Source organism: Rhagoletis pomonella, unplaced genomic scaffold (genome assembly GCF_013731165.1).
Source record: "Rhagoletis pomonella isolate Grant_MI unplaced genomic scaffold, Rhpom_1.0 Rhpom_scaffold_00003, whole genome shotgun sequence".
Lineage (NCBI taxonomy): Eukaryota > Metazoa > Arthropoda > Insecta > Diptera > Tephritidae > Rhagoletis > Rhagoletis pomonella.
Genome location: NW_023458557.1, coordinates 75208631 through 75216471, shown reverse-complemented (window position 1 = coordinate 75216471; position 7841 = coordinate 75208631). Strand labels below are relative to the sequence as shown.

The window sequence follows — 7841 nt, the reverse complement described above, 5'->3', positions numbered from 1 at the left end:
CGGAGCCGTTTTGTGGACTCATTTGGACCTCCTCGAGGCTCATGATCGAAGCGTGGGTAAGCTGTAGGTATTGGGTTGTGTTAGGAAGCTTTAGACAGGCCAGCCTTTTAGGTTTTCCTTTTGCTAGGAACGTCAGAAATGTCTTGAACCACGTCAACGTGAAAATGTTTATTGGTAAACTAACCGGCCATAATAACCTCCGCTCTCACTTGCACCGTATAGGTTTACCATTTTTACCACGGAAACAAGAGAAGACGTCGGAGCACATTATGTGTGATTATCCAGCATTTAACCAGACTAAAAACTGAAATATATCAATTCTTCCAAAGTCGATGCCCTTAAGGTCAGCAATTCGTCTACTTAAGAAACTTTCAGTTTTATTATGAAGGCTGATAACATCATGGGCTTTCCTTTCATACCAACATTGCAATTTTTTATTAGTTTAAATATCAAATAAGTATTTTTTCATCGATATTCTCTGGTCTATGATTGGAATATTTATAGTCTTTGGTGTGGTCAAAAAAATATTTGAAGCTCCAGGCAAAACCTATTTGTAATTCCTATAAATGGAACAAAAGCTGGAAACACTTGCTTCTCTCACTGCAATAGATCAAAGTCGCAAATAATCATTTTGCTTATAATTTACGCTTTAGATTTTTTGTTTTATTTCTGCGTCACAAGTTTCGGAAAATCAAATTTTTGTTGTTTTATTCTATTTTTGATACCAATCCATGTGTGCGTATTTCCACAAAAGTTGGGAAGCTGCATAATACTCAAATGAGCATCAAAAACTACCGAGCACTTTTCGTCAAAAACTCCTCCATCCACTTTGCATGCGCTCTTACCACACATCCGTTCCATATATATATAATTTTTTAATTTTTTTTTTTGAGTAGCTTAAAACTAAGAACAGCTGACACACTTGACTTTACATGACATGCTCGACACTAATTGAATTTGCAACGTCACTTTATGCACAACATACAGACATATGAAATAATTTGTAATACTGGTTGGTTGAATAAGTAAGTGTATATATTTTGTAAGTCATACTATGCATGTGTGTATGTATGCATGTGCTTTTATGCATCTTAAAATATTAATCATCAAAGTCGAGCTCGAATTGAAGTGTACACATAGTAAATATGAGAGCCCCCATACTTCTACATATACATACATGTATACAGGTTTGTACGTTATAGCTGTCAAGTGCCATACTCCTCAAAAATTTCTTTAACGTAAATCTGTGGAGATGTTAGCTTTTTGTTACAGAGTGCTTAGAAAACAAGAACTTAGCACAGTTGTTTTAAAATAATTGAAAATATTAACCAATACTACTTCTGGGCTTGTATTCTTTGGAATTCTAAAAAGAATTTAGTACAAAGACTAAGTTTTGAAATAATATTAGTAGGTAAATACTTGTAAAATAATTTTTTTATATGAAATTCTCCCACTGAAGCGATTTTTAACTCTTCCTTAATATGCAGATATGTTTGAGCTTCGGCGAACTCTAATCAAATATTGTACATACTTCACATTTTTTTAGATTACAACTGACTTGTCTTTGTGATTGGAAAGAGCCACAGCTAACTTTACTTTCATGCCAAACCTCTATTGCCTCTTATTCATATTACTTCTTTCTTCATTGTTTATCCCGGGTGCTATGCATTGCATTGCTCTTTGGAAGGTAAATCTAATTCAAGTCGTACGGTGCTCTTCTAATATAGGGTCAACATGACCAAAATTCCTTCACCTTGTTTTGCTATGACAGAATTACGGAGGGACTTTTCTGCTTTCTTCTTACTCAACTTCACGTGTGCTGTGCTGTCGAGCAGCGTAGATAATAATTATGTGTATAATTATCCGTAAAATCCTGCTTCGGACGAACGGACGACGTGAAAACTATACCCTCAAGCTGTTGCTAGCTGTTTCCTGTGACTAAGGCAACAACGCCATTGACGTCCTCAGCTCGCGATGTATACCTTTTTCAAATATCTATGGTAATGTCTCTAAAGCGTTGAGGCGATAGAGAGGCAGATGAAATTCTTTCCACTTCAATAGGTAGTATCGGTGTTAAGACAAATCTCGGCAATCTGGCGTTAAGAAATTAAGCCGGTCAAATAAGTTCTTTGACAACACGGTTCCACAGTCTCTCCTTGCGCTAAGGCTGCAACTTCATTATCTCATTGTCAGTGAATCGGGCCATGTGGATCCTCGTGTGCATCCCTCTGGCTGTACGCCATATTATCTCCTAAAGAAAGAGAAGTTTATTAGAGTGATTATCGCACGAAAGATAAGCTATGACCACATTTGACAGGCAAGAGGAGTTGATAGGGGAATATGTCATCCCCAAAGCCTTGGCAGAATTCTTTCTGTCTTCAAGACCTCCGGGAAAAACAAAAACTGATCAGAAAGGAGAAAATTTCTTCGCGAAGTGGTCATAATCTACAGACGGTCGCTAATCTTGAGCCAAACAAACGCATCGTCGATGTCACCACAAATACTTTGACACGGACTGTCATTGTTTGAAGTATATTAACATAGCACGATCTGACAGAAAAATTGGGAACTGGTAAACATTAATTTATAGGGCATATACAGCGACATTCTCAAACTGAACTCGGGATTCCTGATATCGAAGTTTGCTATTGGAAGGGTTTCGCGGTCGTAAGCACATTTGGCCTGGTAAACGACTGAGCCTCCCAGATTAAGGGCATTCCGAATCTCCGAATATCTCAATAGGCCACCGAATGTTCCGAATCTAATCAAGGTGCACATCTACAAACTTCCTGCTATTGACTAATTAAAGCTACATATGAGTTTCGTCACAATCAAAATCAAAAATCGTGCTGGACTGCAGCCAATCTCTGCAAGATATTGCTAAGCAGATTAGTCTGAATTTGAGTTCCCGGTCAAAGGGATAAAGAGGTAACTGTACCGCGGACGAACTTACGAGGGGGGGAGGGATGACCAAGCAGATCGCTCCGGGCAAAGAACACACTGGTATGCACTTGACCACTTGCAAGCTGCCTGTAAGAGAATTTTTCTTTACTGGCGTGAGCGGGAGATGAACGCAAACTACCTCCTATCGAATTTCTAGGCAAACTTGGCCCTGGTGGGATCCAAAAAGGTCTCAGATCTAAGATTCTCTAAACAGGGAAGACATACACATCTCACACAATTGGTTCGTGCTATAATAGGTAAACAGGCAGAACGGCCCCGAGTACTTTACCATAGCTGCCCCAGAAGTGTCTAAATCTATGAGTATGAAGAGACAGTTTTCCATCTTCTCCGTAACTGTCCTGCATTATCGAGGAGTAAATTTCGCTTTCTAGGGTCTCCTTTCTTTGGGGACCTTGACATAGTGGGAGATTTATTCCCTAGCTGCCTGACGAGCTACTTCAAGGACTCAAACTCGTTCAGCAAGGGGGAGTAAAAACACTTGTTGTTGTTGTGGTATCACAACGAGCCTTCAAATCGTGGCTTATATGTGTCGTGGCTTATCCCCGTCTGCCTACCTAACTATACTTTATCCAGAATAAAAAAGATTATGTCTAGTACGCAACCAAACGCGCTCAGGAAAATATATATTCTTAGGCAGGGACCGTAACAGTTACAACTTTTATTAAAAAAATCGCTCTTTAACAATTATTTTTTGACTTTTATTTAATTACTCCTTAAATAACCGTTATTTCTGACTTTTATTTTATAAATCCAAAATAACATTTATTTTTGATTTTTATCTAAATAATCTGCAAATAACAGTTATTTATGATTTTTAAATTATATGTCTTAGATAACAGTTATCGAAGACTTTTGTTTATAAGAGCCATAAACAAAATTCAGACACTGACCTTTAAATTTTAAATCATACTTATAAAAGTCATTTGTATAAGTCGTAGTAAACTTTTGTTTCCCAACACCTTCTTAACTGCGAAACCTGTTAATGTCTTTTATACGAATAATTTAAAAAGAAAAAGTCGGTGACTGATTTATATTGATAACTTTTAAAAGCAAAAGTCACTGACTGATTTTTATTGATGACTTTTAAAAATAAAAGTCCTCAATAACTGTTAGCTAAGACATGTAAGATAAAAATCAAAAAATAATTGTTATTTTGGATTTATAATATAAAAATCAAAAATAATTGTTATTTTTTTAATTTTGCATAAAAATTGCAAATAAAAATTCATCTTCAAATTTGGTCTCGGCGAAAAAAGAAATCGATTCGTATGTATCACTTAATTGTAGAACATTTCCATCATAGTGAATTTTTCCATGACAGTCTTCATCAATAACTGTTATGTTCGGTCCCTGTTCTTAGGGCAAAAATCTAGCCGTAGCTCGTTTCTGTAACTCTTTTCTACCGATTATTTCTCTACTGGTAGAGAATATAAATATATATAAATATATTTACATATGTATTTTCAAACTAATATGAATGCATTTCATTGCGCACACAACGAGTTTCCGCAACATTTTTGCAAATGCCTTTAAATTAATTTCCTTTGCATTACATTTTCGCAAATGGTTTTCTGCAGCGATACTTGAACAACTTTCGCACAAGCACACTAACTGTGTGTGTGTGTGAGTGTACAAAAAAAAAAAAAAAAAAGACACAATACATTGTAGCTATTATGCGCTATGAGGTAATTTCAACCGGATTGGCTTCTTTCAGGACAACAAAGAAAAACGAAACCATAATAAGAAAATGTAAACAAAAAGGTAAAAGAGAAAAAAACTCAACAACTCAATTGGAAAAACGTGCAGGCAAAAAACTTGCTGCAGCCGGGGTGCGGTGATTGTGAGCGAGCGTGTTGCGGCGAGGTGGCTTGATTGCTTGACGGCGACATTAAAAATTTAGTTGCAAGTTTTCTTGCATCGTGCGCTTTTTGCGCTTTTTTCACCAAAATCTAAATATTTACTGTAACTATTCTTTTTTGTTTTGCCAAAATTTGCTTTATTTCCGCAAAGTTAAATTTTTTTCTACGATCATACCCTATCGCCCTTTCCTCCTAATGGCTATTGCAATTGTTTTGTGTGCAATAAAAATTTATTTTTATTAGAGTTGTTTGGAAAATTTCGAGTGCTTGGCAAGGAAAAGTTGTAAAGCATAGCGGATGTGCGGGAAATTACCAGCAAAGACAGCAAAAGGGCGGCGAATTTGGTCGCTAATGAGGTTTTCGCAGTTGATTGCACAGCGGTGTAGCGTTATGCGCGTGCGTTAAGTGCAGTTAAAAGCACATTATACTATGCTACGAGTGAATGAATGAACAAATGAATGAATGAATGAAAGTTATTGCCTCAGTAAAATAATAAGCATACTTGGCGGCGTTAAACCATTGCTCGCTGTCTGCGCGCGTGTGTGTGCTATATTGTGGCTCAAGCGCGCATTTACTTACTGGGCTGGTGTCTTTATATCGCTACATGTACATACATATATTGCTGATGCATTTTTAATGTTCGCCAGATCCATGGTCGACTGTAAGCGAATTAATTGCTGCTTGATGTCCCTCCAAGGCGTAGGCGGTGTAAGGCGAAGCATGTTAAAACTCATTTATGTAATGTGTCTTTGTGCATTGAATACAGCCATTAGGCCACTGCGTCTCGGCGCTTTGTTGCAATTTAAATTAATTAACTTGCGCGCTAATCTGCGTAAAAGACTCGTAAATTGAAATTTGGTTTGCATAGATAGACAACTCGAATGCTTGTTGCGTGCATAGAGTAAATGCCTTTGTTGTGAGAGTAAATTAATTTCGTGGGCAAACGCTTTATGGAAGTGCATTTGACAGCTTTGCTTCAACATTGCTAAGTAGCCACTTTCTTTTATTCTTTGCTGTGACAGTTTCCTTAAAATTGATCATCAAAGCTTTTAAAATGCAATTTAATCAGCGAGGTTACAAAATATTTATACTTTGAAAATATTATATAAATTATAAAAAGTTATGTTAAACCTGTGTCTAGAGGTTATATTTTGTAGAAAATAGTTACTAAACGCTGATAACACCGTGCGACACAAACAAAAAAATTTCAAAACACACGAAAGAATCGCTATATCGAGCCCTAACCGCCAAAATAACGTAAGCGAAATTTTTATCAAAATTTTCTTTTTCATGCAGAAATATTCCTAGAGCATCTAGGTACATTTCTGCATCAAAAAGAAAATTTTCAAAAAAATGTCGCCTACGTTATTTTGGCGGTTAGGTCTCGATATAGTCACGAAACTATGGGTCAAATATATGTAGTAAAACTGCGTTTTTAGTTTTTCACTCTGACGTCAGGTTTTTTTTTTTTAAAGGACTTTGAAACTTTGAAGGTATGATCGATTCAAAAAAAAAAATATTTTAAAAATCAGTGCCATGTAGAATAACAATATGAAAACTAAAGGAGAGAGAAAATTTCGTAGAATTTGGAAACAATAAAGTTGTTTGGTTTACAAGGATGAATAGGTATTGAAAATGCGCTTTTAATAAATTTTACCTTTTTAAGTTAATAAAGTTTGCAGAAGGAAATTCGATGATGAGGTCATGCGTATATACATAAGTCCTCAAACAATCATTTTTCCAAAAAAAAAGGTTGACAATTTTCAAGGATATTTATGGACAAAATTTATAAAGGACATTTTCCATGCCCATTCGTCCTTATGCACCAAAAAATTTATTCTGTTATAATTCTACTTGTGCACAAGGGTATTATAACTTTGTTCACATAACGGTTGTTTGTAACAGGCAATACGAATCGAGATAGATATAGACAAATGTATACATAAATGATCAGAATGAAAAGAGAAATCGATTAAGCGGTGACTGTCTGTCCGTCCGTCCGTCCGTCCGTCTGTGCACACGATAACTCGAGTAAAAATTGAGATATCCTAACGAAACTTGGTACGTGCACTTCTTTCGGGCGGATGGTATTGAAAATGGGCAAAATCGGACAATAACCACGCCTACCTCCCATATAACGGTAATTTTCCGAAATACGAAAACTGCGATATTTTAGTAACTACTGAAGATTATTCACTCGAAATTGATATTTACAATAATTTTTAGACGGAAAATAAGAATATTATACATTTTTGGAAAATCGGCGTAGCCACGCCCACTTATGGATATGTGTATATCTTGGTAACCGCTGCACAAATTTCTTCCTCACTTGGCACAGTTGTTAGTCTTGCTACAGCATACCAAATGGCCGAAACTTTTTAAAATCGGACAATAACCACGCCTACCTCCCATATAACGGAAATTTGGAGAAATACGAAATCTTCGATAAATCAATAAATATTAAAGCTTATTTACTCAAAATTGATGCTTGCAACAATTCTTTACCAAGAAATACGTTTATGATAAAATTTTGGAAAATGGGTGTGGCACCGCGCACTTATGATCACATATATGTATCTCGGTAACAGTTCTACCAATTTGTACCAAACTCGGTATGATTATTGTGCTTGCCCCATAGAAGCAAAACGTTGAAAATTATTGGAATCAGATTAAAATTATGACCACTTTTCATATAACGGCAAATTTCAGAAATGCTTGAAACTTCAATATTTCGAAATTTAAGGACGCTAATTTACTCAAAATTTATACACAGCGGCTTACCATGTAGCGGTACCTGCGCCGGGTATTTAATGTTCGGCTCCGCCCGAACTTAGATTTTCTTACTTGTTTAAATAATTCTTTGAATTAATCATATTTTTTAAATTTCAAAGTTCTTTTAAAAAAATGCCTGACGTCAGAGAGAAAAACTAAGTACGCAGTTTTACTATAATCTACCCATAGTTTCGGAAATATATTAATTTTTTGTGTGCGAAATTTACTGTCCCACGGTGTAATTTA

General features: G+C 36.0%; 1 protein-coding gene across 1 annotated transcript in view; it reads left to right on the top strand.

Annotated features, from left to right (window-relative positions):
• LOC118735527 overlaps positions 1 to 7841 on the top strand; it is a gene marked incomplete in the record, with an annotated part of 363818 nt that overhangs the window by 114845 nt on the left and 241132 nt on the right.